We start from the raw sequence: 20,621 nt of genomic DNA, 5'->3' as shown, positions 1-20,621 counted from the left end.
GTTCAGGCAGCAGACTGGCCTCTGAAAGACAAGGAAGGTGAGGCCAAGAGGGAGGTGATGGGCCTTGGAGAGGGGACGTGGAGTCCGACCCAGAAGGCCTGGCACATTGTTACTGTGGGTGCGAGAAGGTGAGGCTGGATCATGGGCAGCAGGGCCTTGAACGCCAAGCCGGAGAAGGCTGGGAGGCAAATCAATTATTCTAACCTCCAGGCCAGCCCTCCCTCAGTCCATCCAGCTTGCCCCCACCCAATGCCCTTTCCGGGTAATGAAGGCCAAAGGGTTGGCAGTTGGTAAGGGCAATTAAACCCGTGCTCAAGGCCATGAAGCATCCACGCAGCTCATTAGCAGATGAACAAGAGGATGCTCTGAGGGCCATGGGCCCCTGGGGCTGTCGGAACCCAAGTCAAGTCAGCCTGGAGTGGGGGACCCCACCCAAAGGAGCCCAAAGGAGCTCCATTCACAGGGGCTCCAGTCCAGGTCCTGAGACTAGGCCTTTGGACGGCGAGGCACAAGGTCCAACAGGTGTCTCTCTCCCAAAGAAACAGCTGGGTAAATGGGCCTGGAGTTGCGTGTTACACACAGGGTCCCAGGCAGTGGAGACAAACCCAGGCTTCAGCCGGCAGGCACCTATTGATTCAACACCAAAGTAGCAGCTGACACTGAAGCCAGTTCTAAGCACTTAAAAATTCTCTCACTCAATTCCTCCTGTGACTCTAGGAGCTCGTGGGTACTTCCTGTTGTGGTCCCCGTTTAAAATATATATATATTTATTTATTTGGCTGTGCCAGGTCTTAGGTGAGGCACACAGGATCTTCAGTTACAACATGGGGGATCTAGTTCCCTGACTGGGGATTGAACCTGGGCCCCCTGTACTGACAGCACGGAGTTATAGCCACTGGATACCAGGGAAGTCCCCTGTGACCCCCATTTAACAGAGGAGAAAACTGAGGCCTGGACAGGGACTTGATTCACCAGGTGCTCTGGCTCCTGAGGCTGGGCTGGGCTCACAAGCAGGAAGCCACACCACCACGGGTGAGACGGCTGGGCCGCTGGGGAGGTGTGCAGACTGTGGCCAGGAGGAGGCCTGGGGCCTTGGGCTGGGGGCCGCACCACCAGGTGTGGCCTTGAGGGAGGCAGATGGCAATGGTCCAGGTGAGCTGTAAACCAGAATTGGGATGAAATCTCCCAGGATTGCTCCCTGGCAACTCATTTGCTTCCTCCCACGCCAAACACTGGTGAGCCTTCATATTGGGCCTAGGGGCCAGATGTGGCAGGATGACACGCATCATGGCACCTGGTCTAATGCACAGCAGGGAGCCTGGCAATTAGAGGTGTCCAGGACACAGTCACAGGCAGGGGAACAAGTGAACTGATGCCTCCCTCCGCCGGGGAGGGGCCTGATGCTCTGGCTTCACCTCTTCCCAGTCTCCCGCAGTACCCCCCACCCTGCCCCCTCTGCCTCTCCCAGTGGCCTATGTGAGAGCAAAGAAAGGAATGGTGGGCCTCCCGGGCCCCCTGGGGCAGTGCCTCTGGCATTCCAAAGTCAAGGCTGCTGCTGAGATATCCTGAGGGCCCTGGTGGGGAGGGCAAAGAGCACTGGGAGAGGAGAGACCAGCCTTCTGAGTTCCAGAGGTGATGGAGCCCAGAGGAGGCGGGCAGTGGCCTGGGGCCCACAGCACGAGTGTGGGTCTCCTGACTCCCTCAAGTCCTGGCTGAGCCTTTCAGGTGAGGCGAGCAGCCCCCCTGCCCTCCGTTAGTTTGAGGAACTCTGCAAGACTGCTCCGGGTCTACCTCAGCTCCTGATGAACGCATGTTCCCATTCCTGTACAGGCCACATAATGACGCAAACAGCTGATATGATTACTGTCTTTCCTGCTTTTGGCAGCTCCATGAGGGTGGGGCACAGAAACACCCAGATCTCAAGAGGATTCTGGTCGCACACACAGTAGGCCTGCAAACACGTCTATAGGCCAAATGAAGCTCTGTGATTACAAACAGTCACAGGGCCAAAGGAAAAAAATGTGTGCTGGGGTGGGCTCCTGCCTCCCCAAGCCCCCCAGGACCTCCCACCTCCACACAGCAGGCTCAGGGCCTGGACGCACCTCGAGGCCCCCATGGCTGGGGGCTGCAAGCAAGAGAGGGGCTCACCCCCTTCCCCAGCCTGACCCTGAGGCCAGCCCACCCCCGCAGCTGCCGGCTGGCCTGCAAAGGTATGGCTCCCAGGGGGGCCCTGGGCATCCTCATTAGGAAAGTAGTGACAGACGCATTAGCTGCCGAGGTGGGAGGAGCTTAGGGCTGTCACGGGCTGAGGAAAACCAAATGCCATGGGCCACGTCTGGGCCGCATCTGGGTGAGGGGCTGCTGCCAGGAAAGGACAGAGGTGACGCCCCGGCGCCATGCTGCCCTCAGAGCTGGGACTCCCTCCTGGGACTCAGGTCCCCAGCTGAGTGCCCCCAACATCCCTGGCTGTCCTTGCTGCCTGCCTCTGGGCAGGACTCAACTTGCCAACCAAGCTGGTGTCCGCCAACCAAGTCCTGCCTGCCCTGTGCCACAGGAGGATGGCTGGGAATCCACCCCCCAGGCACAGAAGTGGAAGATGATGCAACAGGGGTGTCGGGGGGTGCCCTGAGCAGAGCACTGCAGCCAGAGCCCCGCCCAGCATCAGGGCTGCCGTGGCCATCACAGGCTGTATGCTCTTGGACCTTGGCTGTCCCCATCCACAAGATGTGGGCCCAGACCACCCTGACCCCAGAGTTCCTTCTGGTCTCTGAGTCACAGGGCAAGGAAGGCTCAGTTCTGCTGAAGAGTGCCAAGGGCTGCCAGTGTCTCTTCAGTCCCCAACGTCAGTCCCTCCCAGAACCTGAGGCCCCGCCACACAAGGGTCAGAGGACACAAGTACATCAGGCATCATTCCTCCCAGGCCACGGCTGGGGCAGCAGACAGCCCACAACCAGTTGGTGCCACGGACTCTGCCTTTGACATATAAGTCCTGCACCACACCACATGCACACAGAAACGGGCTCACACACAACAGACACACACTTGGCACACCTGTGGCCCCACCACAAATGCAGACACACACACAGAAGAACATCTGTCCCCCAACCCTAATCCCATGTTGCGGACACAACCACAGATATGAGCACACAAACCTGCTCGCAAAATCCACTCCCTCAACTCATTCCTCAACCCCTCCCCTCCACACACACAGACACCACACTCTACACACAGGCATACTCTTAGCAATCTTATACACACAGACTCATATACACGCCTGGACACAGCAAGCATATGAGAACCATCACCCTCTAGTACGGAACCCCCTCAAAGATGGACAGACACACAGCCCCGCAAGCCCAGAAACACAAACAGACACACACTCATCTTGGCGCTTGGTTACATTCCATATGGCAGGCAGCACCCAGCCCAGAAGAGCGGCTCCAGATAAATAAGTCATGTTCAGAGCATTAATCTCAGCCCCAACCTGGCTGCCTCCCTGCTACAGGTAAAGCGAAATGGGGCTTCAATATTTCATAAACGAATAAACCTGCTAAGAGAACACAATTTACAAGGCCGCCGGCTGCAGGCTCCCGATGGCCCTCACACATCTTTTCACTTTGGGAGCATGTGGTGGTGACTGCGGGTGGTGGCCCGTGGGGCATGCTGCCTGGTACCCTACCTGCCCCTGTCTTCCCGGGGTGCTTCCCAGGGAAGGGTGCATTCTGTGATTTTCCATCCACTAAATCCAGCTGCTGCCCAGGGACAGGGCCCTGCGCTCTCTCCCCTCTTCCACCCTCCCCTCAAGTCTTGGATGCCTTTTAAATGCCGGTCCATCCTTGGCAGCTCTGATTTTCCAAGGTCTGTTTCACGCAGGGATGGGACGCGTCAGAACTGAACTGCTTAGGAATGGAGAAAGAAGCCTGGTAGCAGGGATGGGTAGGGCCAGGGCAACTTGGAGTTCAAGAGGCAGCTGAGCTGAGGGAGGCTGCGCCTGGTGCCAGGCCCACAGGCCCCTAAGGGGAGGCCAAGCAGCCCAGGGCAGTAGAAACCTGCTCCTAGGACATACAGTGGGAGCAAAAGGGGGCCACAGGGCCAACCACGGGCCAAGTGTGCACATGGCTGGGCAAGGGGTACCCGGATGTGACTGAGGTCTGGGAACTTGGTTTGGCCTTGCTGCCGGAGCCTGGTCTCCTCAGGGGCAACAAGTCTTCAACAGCTCTGCACAGGCTGGGTGGCACTCGCTGGGCTCGGTGGGCCCTGCCCAGACTGCCAATTAAGGAGCCAGGGCAAGCGTTCCTGGGGTTGGCAGATGGGGAGAGGTCCAACCAAGTCAGGAAGCAGCCACCCAGTCTGACTCCTCTCTGAAGCTCCCGAGATCCGGTTCCAGTTCTCTCCAGACTCACAGACTCAGGGAAAAGGAGCAGGCTTCACACAGGAAGGGAGAAAAGCAAGACATCAGATGGCTCACGGAGGAAGAAGGCAGCACCCTTTAACAGAAGACCCCAGGATAGGGCAGAGAGGAGTCAAGTGAGGCTGCCTTTGGGGCCTGGGAGTTTGGGTGAACTGCTTTCCTTTACATTTGCCTTACTTTCCAGAAGTCTATAATCAGCCTATCCTTTTTCTGTAGTGGGAGAGAAAGCTATTAAAACACAAGGGCCTTACAAAACCAAATATACAGCATGACTCCATATTTTATATTTATTACATTTATTGTGTTGTTTACCATATGTCTAGAGCAAAAATGCTAACAAATATTATGTTCTAGGGGTGGAATTATGAGAGGTTTTTGCTTGTCATCTGGCATTTTTAGGTTTTTCTAAAATCAACATGGTCATAACCTGGTGAAAGTGTTAGTTGCTCATTCCTCTCCTACTCTTTGTGACCCCCGTGGACTGTAGCCCCCCAGGCTTCTCTGTCCATGAATTTCTCCAGGCAAAAATATTGGAATGGGTTGCCATTTCCTTCTCCAGGGGATGTTCCCAACCCAGGGATCGAATCCGGGTCTCCCACATTGCAGGCAAATTCTTTACAGTCTGAGCCACCAAAGAAGCCCTTTATAACCTGATTTTATTTAAAAAAAAAAAAAAAATGCTCAGGCCTGATAAGTTCTTTTCCACACCAAGTCTCCCGCGGCCGCTGAAGTCCATTCTCACCCTCCCAGTGCGAGTTCTCGAAAGGGCAAGGACAGCTGCCCCCGCCCAGGACACCTCTTCCAAGGCTCAAGGCTGCACCCTTCAGCGGCCTGCCCAGGCCATGTGCGGGCGAGCAGAGGTCAGCCGAGTGCCCGGGGGGAAACGGGGGGAAGGCCCGGGAGTGACCGGCGGGACACCGAAGGCGCGAGGCCCGAAAGGGCATCAAGCAAGGGAGGCGGCTGGCGAGGGAAGCGCAGAGCCAGGGCCAGACCCGTAGGGCAGTACGGGACGCAAAGCAACAGACCCGGGCCGGGACGAGAACCCGGTGGACGCCAGCCCCTCCGGAAGCCCCGCCCCACGCCCCGGTTCCCGGAAGCCAGGGGCCGTGAGAGGCGGGGCCTGAGCCACGCCCACAGCCCCGGTTCCCGGAAGTCGCCGTCTGGCGAGGCGAGGGGCGGGGCCTGGAGTCCCCACCCCGCGACTGCGCGGGGCACGCCGGGATGGGCGCTGCCATGGCGACGCAGCGGCCACCCCGCCCCTCCCCGCGCCCTGGCCTCCGGAGTCGCGGTCGCGGCCCTGGCTGGGTTCGTCCGCCCCGATGCGCTGAGGCCCCAGCGTGGCCGCTTTGAGGGCGCCGCTGGGAGCGAGGGGAAGCCAGGAAGCGCGGGCGTTTGCCCTCCCGAGGTCGGCGAGGAGAGGAAATGGCCCCCGAGGCGGTAATGCAGCTGCCTCTGTGTCTGGCCTGCCGGCTCCTACCAAGCCCCCACCCCGAGGCGGGGCTGCGCGCGCCTGGACAGGCGGGCCAGCCCGGGCTGCCCCGAAGGATCCAGGATTTGCCCCCGAGATGGACCCTCCACCAGCGCAGGGGATGCTGCGCTCCAGGGCCTAGGACCCGAAATGCCAGCCTCTGTCCATCCACATGCCAGGCATCTGCTACTGAGCAGTGCGAACCCCTTTGCTCCGCTGCCCTCCAGGCCCCCTCAGGAGACCCGGCCAAGCTGGCAGCCCGCCAGGCAGACCCTGATCCCTTCTTGGCCTGTATCCCTGTAGGGTGGGGGTTCACATGACGGGCCAGGCCAGTCGGGCCGGATGACTATCTCCCCAGTCCTGTGTGAGTGACTCTGCCCCAGTAGGTGGGCAAACAAGCCCAGATTTGTTAAGGAGTGAAGTGGCAGGGCTGGGACACAGCCAGGCTGACTCCAGAAGCCTGTCCACACACAGTGGCACTCCCTGCTCCCTGGCCGCCCAGCCTGGGCTGGTCCAGCCGCCTATCTCTGCCCAGAGCACTGGCCTGGCCTGCAGTCCCCTCCTCCCCCCTCCTCCTTCCCCTCCCACCAGCCGGCTTCCCTTCTGAGCCGCCAATCTGCAACCACACAAAGCCCTGTTTGTTTGCTTTCTCTGCTGCTCCCCCTGGATCCGATGTCTCTCTGCTACCTGCCGGCCTGGCTTCCTCTCCAGAAAACCTTCCCAGACTCCTGAAAGGAAGGAGGGGCCAGTCATCCTCCCTAGAAACCACCTTCCTGGTGCCAGGGATACCCCGCCAGAGCAGTCTGATGGCTTTGCAGCCCCCTCACTACCTCTCAGAATTTTGGGGTGCCTCCTGGGCAAAGCAGGGGAGATGCCTGCAGCCAGAGGCTGGGACGGGGGAGGGGAGACAGAGCAGTCCTGCCAACCTCCCTTCTTTTGTGAGCAAGGCTTGTTTTGTCAGTCGGGAAGGCTGCCCCTGACTTCCCTCCCAGCAACTCAAGGGGGCTGCCAGAAGATAAGGAGATGAATGGGGCCAGGACGGCCAAATTCAAGAAGGCGGAGGGACACCCCAGGTTCAAGGCCGTCACCCACCCTTGCTCTTTCTGAGGGTACCCAGGCTCAGCAGGCTCTAGGATGAAGGGTTACAGGCTGCACTGGGAGCCTGGCTTGGGAGGTACCCTCTCAGTGCCCACGCTAGGCAAGCACCTGGGCAGATCTGTCTCCATGGCAGACACTCTCTGCAGTGTCTTGGGACACCCTATCAGCCTGAGCTGAAACAGGGCTTTCACAGACACAGAAAAATAAACACCCGCATTCCACACCACCTTCTCTACCTGCAGAGTGGGGGCTGCCCTCTCTCCCCATTCAAATAATGAAACCCAATACTGATACTGCACAGAGATACCACAATCTCGCCTGGTTCCTTCTACCCAGGGTTCTTTCACTGCACCCTGTCACGCCGGGTGGCCTGGGCAGGTCCTAACCTCCCTGGGCCTCTCTCTTCCCCTTCCTGTTCTCTCCCATGCAGTTTAACCCTTAAAAGCAACTCCAGGACAAAGGTGTGGTTGTGCCCACTTGACAGATGAAAGCAGGCTCTGATTGAGAAAGCTACAGAGACTGAAACTGCTCTAGTCAGAATTCAAGCCCACTTCTGACTCCGAGGCCTAAAAGAAAATCCCACCAGGTCACAGTATTATTTCACAGAGATTATCTGCTGAACGGATGAGTGACCACCAGGAGATGAATGAGGAGCAGGCAGGGCCTGGCTTTGGAGCCCAACAGATTGTGGTTTCCAATCTTAAGTCTGCACTTGGTTGCTGTGTGATCTCACGCAGGTCACTTAACCTCTCTGAGCTTGTTTCCTTGATCCGTAGGAGTTGGTTAATAAGGCTTAGAGAGGACCACCCAGTGCTGAGCACAATAGCAGGCACTCATTAAATGATGGCTTTTCTCCATGATCCCTCTCAGCAGCCAAAGAGCCAGGCATCCACTTATTAGAGGAACCAGATCTCTCCTACCTCCACTTTCACCCACCTGGCCCTGCTGCCGGGCATCCCCCCAGTCACCTTCTCTGGTCCTCTGCAATGCTCAGGCTGAGCTCCCCGGGTTCCTGTCCTGCCTGGGAGAGCAGGGCCTCTGTTTAAGTAGCCAGCCCGGGGGCCCCAGGGGGGGTCACTGTCATCCCAAGGGAACAAAGCCAGCACCGTCCACATCCTGCTGGACTCGAAAAAAGAGAGCCAATCAATTAAGTGTGATCTGGCCAAACGTCTGTTTTTCGTGCTATTTCAGGCCATGGTAGGGATTTTCTGTGCTCCTCTCAAAGGTGTCCTAAACCAGATTCCTTCCCACCTCCCTCATCCCTGTGTTTGAAATGAAAATATTGTTCTTCCTCTTCTTTTTTTCCTAGTTCTCGTTCCCATCTATCAGACAGATGCAAATGAGAGAAGGGGCAGAGCTGGGACCTCTGCGGAGGGCAGGAGTTCCCTCCCACCAACCCACCAGGCCTCCGCAGGGCACCCCCCCACCCCAGTGCCCTGGAGCACAGCATGCTGGGAGATGTAGTTGCCTCAAACCAGGCAAAGCAGAGAGGTCCTTGGCCTTGAGGCTGGGTCACTCACTGTCTGCTGTTGCCCCAGACACACACCAGGCATCTGCCCCTTCTACCACACACCTCTGCCTTTCTGCTTCTGAGCCTTTTCTGGGGCTGCACCCCTCCACCCCCACCTCTGCCTGGATGCCCTCCCCCAAGGCCTCCCCTGCAAGGGGCACCTTCTCAGCTGCAGCAGGGTCGCAGGTGAACGAACCTACATCCACACAGTCATGTCTTTGAGGTCTGCTCACCTACCAGACTGAGGGCTTCACAAGGGCAGGGGCACAGCCGTGTCATCATATGGCTCCAGGACAAAGCTGGCCAAACCCCTCAGCACTGCTGACGTTTGGGGCCAGGTAACTTGTGGGGGTGTGTCCTGTGCATCCCAGGATGTTGAGCAGTGTCCCGGGCCTCAACCCACTAGATGTTAGCACCCCCTCCCCCGGTGGAGGCAACCAAAAACATCTACAGACAGGGCCCCAGGCCCCCCGAGGGACGAAATTACTCCCACTTGAGAACCACTGCTCCAAGGCCTGCACCCCAACCTCTGCCCCCCGCCAAATGAGCAAATATACAACTCTCCCTACCCCACCACCCACCAACAGAACAGGTGATTTTTATTTTACCTCTTATCATGCATGCATGCATGCAAAGTCACTTCAGTCATGTCTGACTCTCTGCAATTCCACGTACTGTAGCCCACCAGCGCCTGTCTATGGGATTCTCCAGGCAGGAATACTGGAGTGGGTTGCCATGTCCTTCTCCAACCTCTTAGCATCATCACATGCAAATTTCATTTCCCATCATATCAGAAGCTTCCAGAAGACAGGCCCACTTGACCTCAGCTGTGTATCAGTGCTGATCCGCAGTTACCATTTGCTGCAGGAATAACTCTCAAAGCATCAAAGAGCACCTGAGTAAAAGGCAACTCTGTTCCCACTTCGGCACCCTGCCCTGGGCTCCTGTGTGACTGTGCTTCAGCAGTTAAATGTGTCTGGGCCTCAAGAGTCTCTGCCTCATTGTAACAATTCTTTGTCCCATGCTAGTGACAGGCTTATAACTTCACATCTCTAAGGAGCTGTGGCCCCCAAGAAGAAATCTTTCAAGTGTTTGGTTTTTTTAAAAAATATTTATTTATTTGGCTGCACTGGGTCTTGGCTGTGGCACGTGGGATCTCCTCTCTTCATGTCAGCGTACAGGATCTTCATTTGTGGTATGTGGGAGCTAGCTCCCCGACCAGGGATCGAACCCAGGCCCCGTACATTGGAAGCTCGGAGCTCCAGCCACTGGACCACCAGGCAAGGCCCTCAGGTGTTTTTAATTGACATATTCTGAGAACTATTATCACTAATAGGCAACATTTACTAAGCATTTTGCTATGTGCCAATTGCAGCCAAGTGCTTTGTAGGCATCCTCTCATTCAGTCCTCTTAGAAAAGAAACTATGAAATTGGTACTATCATTTCTGTTACCTGATATATGAGGAAAGAGAGGCTCAGAGAGCTGGAGGAACCTGCCTAAGAACACCCAGGGGTGGTCTGGTGGCCTCTGTCAATTGAAGGTGTCAATCAGAAAATTCATTCAGCTTCAGTTCTCTTTTTAACTTACTTGCCTGAGTTGGGTCTGCAGCTTGTGGGGTCTCCCTTGTGTCACGTGGGATCTTTCATTGTGGCAGGCGGCTTAGTTACTCCAAAGCATAACCAGGGGTCCAACCCGAGTTCCCTGCACGACAAGGCGGCTCTTCACCACTGGGCTACCAGGGGAAGTCCCTCAGCTTCAATTCTTGATCCTGAAGTTACTTTCTGAAGTCTGAAGCCCACCTGGTTCCAGGCAGGGTTACAGCTTCCCAGGCGGACAGGCCTCACCCACTGGGCTCCTGAAGTAGACACCTGTCCCCAGGGCTCCTTGGAAGGTTCAACCCCGGAGGCTGTGGCTTGCCGGGGTTGGGGCTTGGGGGCGGGAGTTTGGAGGGCCACCACCTGCTTCCTGGGTGTCAGGCCTCTCAAGAAAGCCCTGGCTGCACTGCCCTCCCTCAGCAGGGAGCGGGTGCCAAGATTCTTCAGGGCAAGAATAAAAATGAACCGTCTTCTAGCACCTTCTATGTATTTCTATGCATTAAACAGGCTCTGTCTGAAGAATTTTACCTGCATCAACTCACTAATTCTCCCAACAAACCCATGAGGTGAGTGCTGACATACCTCCAACCCCCCCGCCCCATTTCACCAATGAGCAAAGAAATAGTAAGCAGCAGGGCCACGATGCGAACCCAAGACGCTGAACTCTGAAAGGCGGGTGCTTATCCGCACTGTGTTTGAAGTGTCTTGAGTTGACAGCTGTGTTCCCCGCACTCCGGTCTGAGCGAGGTACTCACTATGTGATTTAGGAACAAATGCACGAAGAAATGAATGAGTCTGTGGTTACGCTGCCACCCGAGTCCACCCCACAGCACCAGGGCCAAGCCCCTTTGCCCCAGAGCAGAAACTCTGGCCGGAAAACTAATTCTCACCTGCCCCACCAGGTGACCAAGACCCACGCGATCCATCCACCTCTACCTGGCTGGGGAAGAAACAGGCACCAAATTCTCAGTTTCAGCCCACGTCACAGCAGGACTGGAGCGGTCACAGCGACCTCTTCCCACAAAGTCCTTCAGCGGGAGGAATAATGACTTGAGTCTCCGCACAGCAGGCTCCTGGGGCCGGGGACTGCGCCCATGTGAAGGTGGGGAGATGGAGCCCCCAGCAGGATGGCCACGCCTGGACTGGACCCTGGGCTTTCCAGACGACAGAACACACTGCATGCAGAGCTCGGACAGGAGGGGAAATGTGCTGGGGGGTGGGGGTGACTTTCCTGCAGCAGCAGCTGGAACTCAAACCCTGTCCTGACTCCAAACCCAGGGCTGTGCCACTGCTCAGCTGTGCTGCCCTGACCGGACTAGACCAGACAGAGGCATGGTCTCCAGGGGGGGGACCAAGTATGACAGAGTCTGTACACCTCACGTGGGACCCCTGTCTGGGGCCCATCCCGGCCCTGAGCGGCCCCAGTCCCCCACTGACCCCCACCTCCCTCTGCCCCACTGGATCTGCTCCCCTCCCGGCTCCCTGGGGCCCCTTCCTGAGCCCAATCACCACCACGTGGAAACTGGATGACTGCTGTCCACCAGCCTGAAGCCTCTCAGCTCTGAGCCCTGCAAGCCCAGGGCCAAGAGGTGGGGACTTGGCAGGGAGGGGGTGTCTGCTGGGTGAGTGATGGTCGGCTGGTCCCATGGGAGCCCTGGAGCTTCTGGCCCATCCTCCTGTCCCTCCTGACCAAGTGCCCTTTCCCACGTTGCTCTTTCCTCCCCCCCACCCACCCCCCCACACACTCTTCACACGGATTCGAGAACCAGCAGAGCAAAAGCTCTCCGCTGGCAGCCAAGCCCGTCTGCGCCTCCGGCCGCTGGCACCCACCCTGGTGTCACATTCCAGTCTCGGATCCCGGTGACCCACCCAGGCACAGGGCACGCTCTGCCTCAGTCCCCAGGGAAACAGGATGAGCCAGTTCTTCCCACCCGCCCCATCCCCCCTCCCGGGGAGTAGCAGGGGGCCCTCACTTGTCTCCTCTATGGTCTGACAAACAGAATCCTCTGACCAGCACCCTGAGAGTCCCCAAGATCCCAATAGGACCCCAAAAACAACACTGTGCTCCCCCAGCTCACCTTCTCGCCCACCCCTTCCTGCTCGGAAGGCTTCTGAGTGCTCTGTGCTCCCCCGCCTTGCCCATGGAGCTGATGGGGCTGCAGAGAGGAGGCGGCCAAGCCCTGGGCCTCGATGCCCCGGCCTCCTGGGGAGGACAGATACCAACAGAATTACCGCTAATTCCGTGATGAACGCTATGCTTCAGCTGAAGACAAAGGGGGATGACTCAGTTCTGCCGAGGAGGTCAGAGCAGGAGACAGGACGTCTGTTTTAGTCCCGGGAGGCAGGGAGAAAGGTGCAGGGAAGCCCAGGTGGAAGGAACAGCTGGGGCCAACACAGCACAGAGGCAGCAATGTCAGGGCTGTCTCCGGGGGGGTGGGGGTGGGGGGGGTGGCGGTCTGCTGTGGCAGAAGGGGAAGGGGCTTGAGTCGGGGCAGAGCTGGCGAAGGACAAGAGAGGCCCCCACCTGGGAAGGGCTCCTGAGCAGACCTTTATTCAGAGGCAACAGGAACCCCAGGGCGACACTGCCATGGTGGAAAAAGGTCACCCTGTAGTGGGGCCCACACAGGAGGGGGCAGGATGGAGGCAGGGAGGCCCATGAAGGGGCTGGGCAAAAATTAGCCTCTCCCGTCACGGCCTTTATGAACCAAGTCCTCCCTCTTGGCCACAAGCTCCATCTGCTGCAGCCACCAAAGAACCACTGGTGTGCTCCCACTGCCAGGATCGGCCCCCTCCCCACCTACCTGGGCTCCAAGTCCCCTCGGCCACGAAGCTTCACCTTCACAAAGCCCTCCACCTCTGGCCAAGTGAAGACACTCTCACCTCTGGACTTCATGCTCAGGCTACCTGTCCCACATCCTGAAACTGATTCATGTGGTCCCCATCTGCCCATCCTCGCAGGAACAAGTCCCGCCAAAGATGCTCCTTCCCTCGCTGTCCCCAGCACACCTGCCAGCTCTTCCATGGGAGGCCCTGCTTCCTGCCAAGACCTGGCAGGAGCTCCCACTTGTCCCTTTGGGTACCACGTGGGTCCCACCCCTGGGCTGTGACCTTGCAGGCAGGTGTATTAAGTACTGCTGCTGCTGCTAAGTTGCTTCAGTTGTGTCTGACTCTGTGCGACCTCATAGATGGCAGCCCACCAGGCTCCCCCGTCCCTGGGACTCTCCAGGCAAGGACACTGGAGTGGGTTGCCATTTCCTTCTCCAATGCATGAAAGTGAAAAGTGCAAGGGAAGTTGCTCAGTCATGTCCTACTCTTAGCAACCCCATGGACTGCAGCCCACCAGGCTCCTCCGTCCATGGAATTTTCCACACAAGAGTACTGGAGTGGGGTGCCATTGCCTTCTCCAATATTAAGCACAGGACTTTGAAATAGTGGGCCCTAGGAAATACCTGGTGGGCCCGAGAGCCCAGGTGCCTCTCCCATGGGAATACTGCCAACCTGCAGGGCTCTGCCTGGTCCTGCCTGCTGAACCACATGTTGGGGGCCGGGGGAGAGACATCCATGCACAGCCACATGTGACTATTAAAGCATGAGGTACAAACACAGATGGCCACGGAAAGGCAGTGGTAACAATAACGGTGTCAGGGCCAGCTGGCATTTATTGGGACAAACACTGTTCTCAGATTCATGGGGTTGTGTGGATTCATTAAAGCTTCACCATAATCCAGTGAGGCTGGAACAGTTATTAGCTTCATTGTACAGATGAGGACACTGAGGTACAGAGATAACCCATTCAATACGTGGTAAAGCCAGGAATCACCCAACACCTTGCCCTGGAGCACCCCCCCATGACCCCTGCATGACCCCAGGAAGGGAAAGAGGAGCTGAGAAGAGGAGCACCAGGCGTGGTCCAGATCGGGGTAAGAGGAAGCTCTGTGTCTGTGTGTGTGAGACGTGTATGCACAAGTGAACAGCAAACCACATTCAAAGTGTTAACTGGGGTTACTGGGGGCACTTCTACCCTATATACCTCTGGGTTATTTGCATTTTTCACAATGAGAACAAATCCATGTGTCACCTGAGTAATTCAAAAAGAGAGACACTGTCAGGGCCTCAATTCATGTTTGTTGAATGACTAGAAAGCAGACTCATTTTCTAGGCCTGTTTTTTCAAACTCTGGGAATGACCCATTAGCAGATCGTGACATCAATTCAAGGGTCACAGAATGCTATTTAAAAAAAAATTAAATAGACTAGAACAGAAAATATCAGACCAGGGCACTAACAACAGAGGAAAGAGCTATTTCACTCAACTTTCGTTTCAGTTACACATAGTGGGCATGAATAAAGCTGGGACCTGAAATGTGTTTCTTACTGCAGGTCACAGGTGAGGGCTTGTAACCCATAGTCCAGACTCAAGACCCTGAGGAATCAGCCCGGGCCCTGCTGCACAGGCCTCCTGGTCCAAAGTCACAGAATGGGTGACCTCCCTGTGTTTAGGAAGCTGTCGGGGCACCTGGCTGTTGGAAAGGTCACACTCAGCCCACTCTGGATCACCCGCAGACACAATCCTGGAACCAAGGCTTCTGACTGTGAGGGGCTCCCTGAAACCACAATGTCTGTGTCCACTCCCTCTGGGTCACCCAAAAGGCCACTGCTCCTAAAGACTCGCTCCTGGATGCTCCTGTGGGGGGGCGGGGTGGGAAACTAAAAGATTCCTTTCCAGTTTCCAGATGTGAGGCCACGTCCCTGGGAAGCCTCTGGAAATGCAGCCGTGTGGTCAGTCGGGAGGGGCCTCCACTGAGTCTGCAGCGAGGGCTGCTCCCACCCAGGGTGGGCCTGACCCCAGGCAGAGTCGGTCTGCATGGAGTATCTGGTGCGGGCAGAGAAGCAGAGCCCCCAGCCCGAGGCTCCCAGGGCGCTGGCGCCTCCACATCAGAGCTCGCCTAACTCACCCCGCCTCCCTTCCCAGGGCAGCAGACAACTAAAAAAAGATAAAATAAAAAGAAGTAATTCCCCTGCTTTGACGTCAGCTCGAGGTCTTAACAGCCCAGCAGCGGCATGAAACTGGATTGCAACCAGATGTAATGCCCTTGAATCCTCCACACGCCACTGCGTTGGAAGACAAATGGCAGGGGGGGAGAGCGGGTGGAGGGAACCGTGCGGGTCCCGCGTGGGTCCCGGATCAGAGCCTGCGGAAACCCTGGGAAGCCCAGGCCCGGGTCGCCATTCAGGCGTGCTGCCTCCCCTCCCCCAGCCCCCCAGAAGCGCATTGTTACTCCGGATAGAGTCTTCATTCAGGGCCAGAGCCCCAGCGCCGCCCCCGTCGGGGGCTCCCCGGATCAGGGCACGACTCGGGCCGCGCTCCGGCCCCGGGCGTGGATTTGAGGACGACCCAGAGCCCAGGAGGGGAAATCGCTCACTGGGAAAACGGGCGCCCCAGGAAGCTGGGGCCGCCACGGCCTCGGGCCTGCTTGGTGTTTCGCTTCCCCTCCGCCCCTCCTGGGCGGCCCCCAGCAACCAAGGCTCCAAAGTCACCCCCGCGTCCTGCCACCCCCTCGCCCCCGCCGCGCTTGGCGACGCCGCCTTGCGCCCGGCCCTCGCGTCCTCCTCCGGGTCTCCTGTCTCCCAGGCGCCGGCCCAAGGACCTGGCCGGTGGTGCGCCGCCGTCCGTCAGGGGACTCGCGTGGCCGGAGCCCCCACCGTGACGTCACCCCGAAAGGCCCCTGCGCCCCGGGCCTGGCCGAGACGGAGCTCCCCGGCCTCCCGGGCTGCTTCCTGCCCGGTCGCGCGGCCTGCGCACAGGCCCGGGCGCCCCTGCCCGCGTGGGGGCACGGATGGGGGCTCCCCCGAGGGCCTCACACGCCGCCCCTCCCCATCACGGCCCTCGCTGCCCCGGCTCCCACGCCAGGGCCCCGATAGGCCCAGAGTCCCCCGGAGAAGTCGGCTCCCCGCCCCCCACCCGGACGCCCTCACAAAGCTAGCCTCCGGTCCCGGCGCGGCGAGAATGCCCCGGTCCCTACCCCGCGCTCGGGGTACCCCCGGGGACAAGCACGCGCACAGCGCTCGCACGCGCGACCCTCGGTCCTCGCGCCCCCGCCTCGCACCAGCCCCGGCCCTTGTCCCGCGGCGCGGGGCGCCCCCACCCCGCCGCAGCTCCTCAGACTGCCATCCGGTGACCTCGCGCCCCCCGCACACAAAGCGACTTCCCCGCGGCCCCCGCGCCCCCGCCCCGGCCCTCGGTGCTCACCTCGGCGCGCGCTCACTCGGGGGCCCGGGATCTGGCGCTGCGACTTCGCGGCCCGGAGGTCCAGGCGGCCATAGGGGTCGGGGCGCGGCGGCCCGGCCGGCCCGCGGCCAGGCAGGAAGGAGGGTGGGCCGCGGCGCCCCCTCCTCGCGCCGGCGCTCGGGCGGCGGACTAGGCGGCCTGCTCGGCGCGCTCTCGCCCGGCCGCGCCTCGCTCCGCGCCTCGCCTTCCGAGCGCAGCCGCGGGCGGGGGCGGCGCCCGGGGCGCAGGGACCAGGCCCTGGCCGCGCACCTCTGGCGTCGCAGGGCCGCGGGGAAATGCGGTCCCCTCCGCGCAGGAAGAGCGGGCGGCGGGCGGTGCGCGGGGGGAGAAGACGGCGAGAGCGAGAGGAGAAAAGTTCCCGGCCGCCTGGCCGCGCTCGCTCGCCGCCCGGGCGCCAGGTGGGCCGTGCGCCCCGACAGCGCCCCCTGGCGGCCCGCGCCCGCTGCGGGCCCGGGGCGGGGGTTTGGACGGGGGGACCCCAGGGGCCCTCAAGGACGCGGGGGCCGGGGCCGGGGCCGGAACCTCGGACGAAGGACGTGGACTGGCACCGGCGCTCGGGTGCTCCGTGCTCCAGCCGGGTCCCGGGTCCAGGCCCCCGCCTTCACTCACCACGGCTCTCCCTGTGACCTCCTCTTCCCCGTCTGGGAAACGTTCCGACCTCTAAGCTAGGACGCCGCCGCGCAGAGCTCTCTTCACTCACTGGCACCTCGGAGGGCTCAGAGAGAGCAGAGACAAGTGGTTCCTGCTGTCCTGGTGCTGGCGGCCTGGTGGGCAGAGACAGAGCACGCGTGAGAAAGGCCGCTCCCGGGAGCAGTGAGGGCTACTCGGCGAAGTGAGAGGCAGGGGTTGCTTAGCTGGCTGTGAGCGGAAGGAGCCCGCCATGTGGAGCCTCAGGAGCAAGTGCAAAGGCCCCGAGGCAGGCGGGACAGGGCGGGGGTGGGGAGGCGGACAGGCGGTGGGCACCAGAAGTCAGAGCCTTGGGGAGGACCAGGGTCTTCAGGGCTACCTGAGCCTAGTGGGGAATTCGGATGCAATCCTAGTGCCATTGGCAGAGCCAGGGCAGAGGGATGTTGAATGAATGGGTGAGTGAACCTATTGTGACCCTACAGACCCCCTGGCAGTCCCCACCCCAAGCCTCCACTCACCCAGGTCAGGCAGAAAGTCTCCAGCCCCCATCCAGCCTCTGGGGTCTGTTGGTCCTGTGGGTGAAGGAGGGCCATCAAAGCCTCAGGCTCCCAGGGGACTCAGCCCCCTCACCTGTAGGTAAGAACCCATGGTGGGGAGGGTGCCCTTATGCTGTAGACTGTCCCCCTGTCTGCGTGTCCTGTCATTTGATCCTGGCAACCCCCTGGCGGGCAGACCCACTCCTTTTGTTTACAGGAAGCTGAGGCACAGGGTCTCAAGCTAAGTTACAGGCAAGACCTGCACCCAGAGCCCTTCCCACCAGCTCAGCCACCCACTGCCCAGGGCGAGGGTGGGAGCCGGACAGAATCAGGATCAGACGATGGACACTGCAGTTTTCAGCACAGGTTCTGGGGGAGGCAGACCCGATTTCTAAGTCTGGTGGCTCTGCGCCCAGCTGGGAGGGTTTGGAAAAAAACAAGTTAACTTGCTAAGTGTCAGTGTCCTCATCTGTAAAATGGAGGCAATAGTAGCGCCTACTTCCTGGGGTTCCTGAGGACTAAAGGAGGTAGGTGTGTGGAGCATCAAGCCTGGAGCCTGGAGGCTGTGAATTCTGTTAGAAGTGCTTTCTGTCACAAGCTGGGGAGGGGAGGAGGTGTGGGGACGGGGCTTCCGTACATCCAGGGGCTCCTAGCCCCTGCCCTCCCTGCCCTCACCTGCCCAGGGAGAACCCAGGGCAGTAGGGAGCTCGGAGGAAGGTGAGAAGAGGGGTGTCCCAGGGGGAGGAGGGGATGGCGCAGTCCAGGCACTAATCGCTGCCATTCTGAGAGCACCCGTCATGCGCCAGGTGCCTTCTGTGGCTGTTTCCTTGGGCTGCTGTGACAAATGACCCACACATGTAGTGGCTTAAGACAACCCTGGTTTATTCTTTACAGCTCTGGAGGGCAGATGTCCAGAATCAGCATCAATGGGCTGAAAGCAAGGTGTCAGAAGGGATGCACCCTGGAGGTTCCAGGAGGAACATCCCTTGCCTCTTTTTTGTTTAAATTAATTTATTTATTTTAATTGGAGGCTAATTACTTTACAATATTGTAGTGGTTTTTTGCCATACATTGACATGAATCAGCCATGGGTGTACATGTGTTCCCCATCCTGAACCCCCCTCCCATCTCCCTCCCCATCTCATCCCTCAGGGTCATCCCAGTGCACCAGCCCGAGCACCCTGTCTTACGCATCGAAACTGGACTGGCGATATATTTCACATATGATATATGCATGTTTCAGTGCTATTCTCCCTTGCCTCTTCTGGCTTCTGGAGGCCACCTGCTTGTCCTGCCCCCTCGGCGCCTGCCCTCCCGGAGCCAGAATACACAGGAAGTCATTGCTCCTGTTGCCACGCCTCCTACTTCCTCTCCTGACCTTCTTGTCTCCTCTTACTCGAACCTGTGATTCCAGTGGGCCATCTGGAAAATCCAGGAGACTCTCTCATCCTGGATTTAACACATCCTTAATTTAATCATGTCTACAAGGACCCTCCAGGGCTTCCCTGGTGGCTCAATGGGTAAAGAATCTGCCTGCAATGCAGGAGACACAGAAGATGTGGGTTCAATCCCTGGGTCAGGAAGATCCCCTGGAGGAGGGCATGGCAAGCCACTCCAGTATTCTTGCCTGGAGAATCCCATGGACAGAGGAGCCTGGGAGCCTATAGTCCCTGGGGTTGCAAAGAGTCAGACACGAGTGAAGCGGCTTAGCATACACGCATAAGGAACCTCCACCCACACACCCTTTTTGCCACACAGGTTCCAGGTATTGGGACCCGGATATCTTTGTGAGCCGGTGGTCAGCCTCACACTCCATGCATCCTCTCAATGCTTCCTCATGACAACTCATTTTACAGGTCAAAGAATTGCTCAGAGAGGTAAATCCCTCATCCAAGGTCAATAGCAGGTGAGTTTGTTCACCTCTCCCATGGATGTTAATTGAGTGCCCACTGTGGGTCAGACACTAGGTTAGGTTCTGGGTTGCCATATAAAAGCCACCTGTGAAACATGTGCTCTGGAGCCCAGTTACGAAGTGTCATAAACAGGAATTCAGGGAAGGCTTAATTGAGGAAGTCAGGGAAGGCTTCCTGGAGGATGTGACCGCTCAGCTGAAATCTGGAAAGTGTTCCTTAGGTCTCTTCAGAAGGCTGGGTAGCCTAATTTAGAGAGGGGAGGCTTCTGAGCAGGGGAGGGCTCAGACTGCTGGGGCCACCATTAGAGGTCAGTCAGCAGAGCCAGCCCCCAGGGAGATTTCTGCTGAGAAGCTACTCATCATCCTTCATGGGATGCAGGTAGGAGGTAAGACAGGTGTGGACCCAACACAAACACACAGTAAAGACAGGGTTAGTACTAAGGTGTTGAACTTGCAGCTCCAAGGTGGGATCCAGGCTGCCAGTTTGTTTTAATTGGAAGGTAGAGCAGTGTCTAAAGATTTGGAATTAAAATAACTTTAAGGAGTCTAACCACCACCCACACCCACATTTAAATCACGAACTGCCCCCCAAGGCACTGAATTTGAGAAACCATCCCCTCTCCCCAGAGGTCTTAAGACTCAGTTCTTCAGTTCTGCCTTGGCCTCCAATTTCCCCTGGGTTTTCTCTTTGGTCAGAAGCAGACAGTGACTTGTCTCGGGGGGAGAGAGGTCCCCAAGGGCTGGGAGACAGGGAAGGGGGATCCACCTCCAGACAGAAGCCCAGACCCCGAGGGACTGGCCTGTCAGTGGCCTTCTCCACTTCCACCTCGGCCAGTCGGGTCATCCATGGTTCAGGAGACCAAGCACAGGGAGGGGCAGCACCTGGCACGGGGCATGCAGAGCGGAGCGGCTGCAGGTGTGTCCGAGGGCCCCGCCTGAGCTCAGTGCCCTGCCAGCCACCTCCCTGGGGAGGACACGCTCCAGGGCTGCGGCGTGCCTACACCGGCATCGTCTCCACCAGTGCGGGGCGTGCCGTGGGCCGCCCTCTGTGAGGACGGAGCCGGCGTCTATGTGCCAGGCCCTGCGCACTGGGGTCTGCGAAGTCGAGGCTCACCTCCGTTTTGTAGAGGAGAAAACAGAGGCTTGGAGAGGGCAGGAAACCCTCAGTCACAGA

At 58.7% G+C, this 20,621-nt stretch overlaps 1 protein-coding gene across 1 annotated transcript in view; it reads right to left on the bottom strand.

The window, feature by feature from the left end:
- The window catches only part of RAI1 (retinoic acid induced 1), a 103,766-nt gene extending 87,061 nt beyond the window's left edge, over positions 1 to 16,705 (bottom strand). The window contains exon 1 of the mRNA XM_040245802.1: positions 16,334 to 16,705. The gene's annotated coding sequence lies outside the window, so the exon portion shown is untranslated. The remainder of the gene's footprint in view (positions 1 to 16,333) is intronic.
- Between the last annotated feature and the right edge of the window lie 3,916 nt (positions 16,706 to 20,621).

This window comes from Oryx dammah, unplaced genomic scaffold (assembly GCF_014754425.2).
Source record: "Oryx dammah isolate SB20612 unplaced genomic scaffold, SCBI_Odam_1.1 HiC_scaffold_8, whole genome shotgun sequence".
Classification (NCBI taxonomy): domain Eukaryota; kingdom Metazoa; phylum Chordata; class Mammalia; order Artiodactyla; family Bovidae; genus Oryx; species Oryx dammah.
The sequence above is the reverse complement of the archived record's forward strand: the minus strand, read 5'-3'. Positions and strand labels throughout refer to the sequence as shown.